The 313-nt window shown below is 30.7% G+C and overlaps 1 protein-coding gene across 1 annotated transcript in view; it reads left to right on the top strand.

The window, feature by feature from the left end:
• Positions 1–69: 69 nt before the first annotated feature.
• LOC119593817 (forkhead box protein B2-like) overlaps positions 70–313 on the top strand; it is a gene marked incomplete at its 5' end in the record, with an annotated part of 128,444 nt that continues 128,200 nt past the window's right edge. The window contains 1 exon segment of the mRNA XM_037942846.1: positions 70–106.

Below are 313 nucleotides of genomic sequence, written 5' to 3'. Positions count from 1 at the left end.
TATTATCATTTTCATTATTATTATTATCTTTACGATTGTTTAAGTAATCCATTTATTTCTCATTTTCAGATTCAGAAGCCGATCGTTTTAGCGTCCCTAATCCTTTGTAAGTACCGTTTTATTTATAGAATACAGTATCACTTACGATTCAAAAATTTTTAATTGTATTTTCAGGTACTCGTTCCCATACACTGTCAGTTATCAGTGAGATTGCTCGTTTATTCTCTAATATTTTGATCGTTATGTATCGGTGCACTTCTCGCTGCTTGGTAACAAAATTTAAAGATTAAAATCAAAATGGTGAAACCCCATG

Source organism: Penaeus monodon, chromosome 32, assembly GCF_015228065.2.
Source record: "Penaeus monodon isolate SGIC_2016 chromosome 32, NSTDA_Pmon_1, whole genome shotgun sequence".
Lineage (NCBI taxonomy): Eukaryota > Metazoa > Arthropoda > Malacostraca > Decapoda > Penaeidae > Penaeus > Penaeus monodon.
Note: the sequence above shows the minus strand (reverse complement) of the source record. Positions and strands in the feature narration are given on the sequence as shown.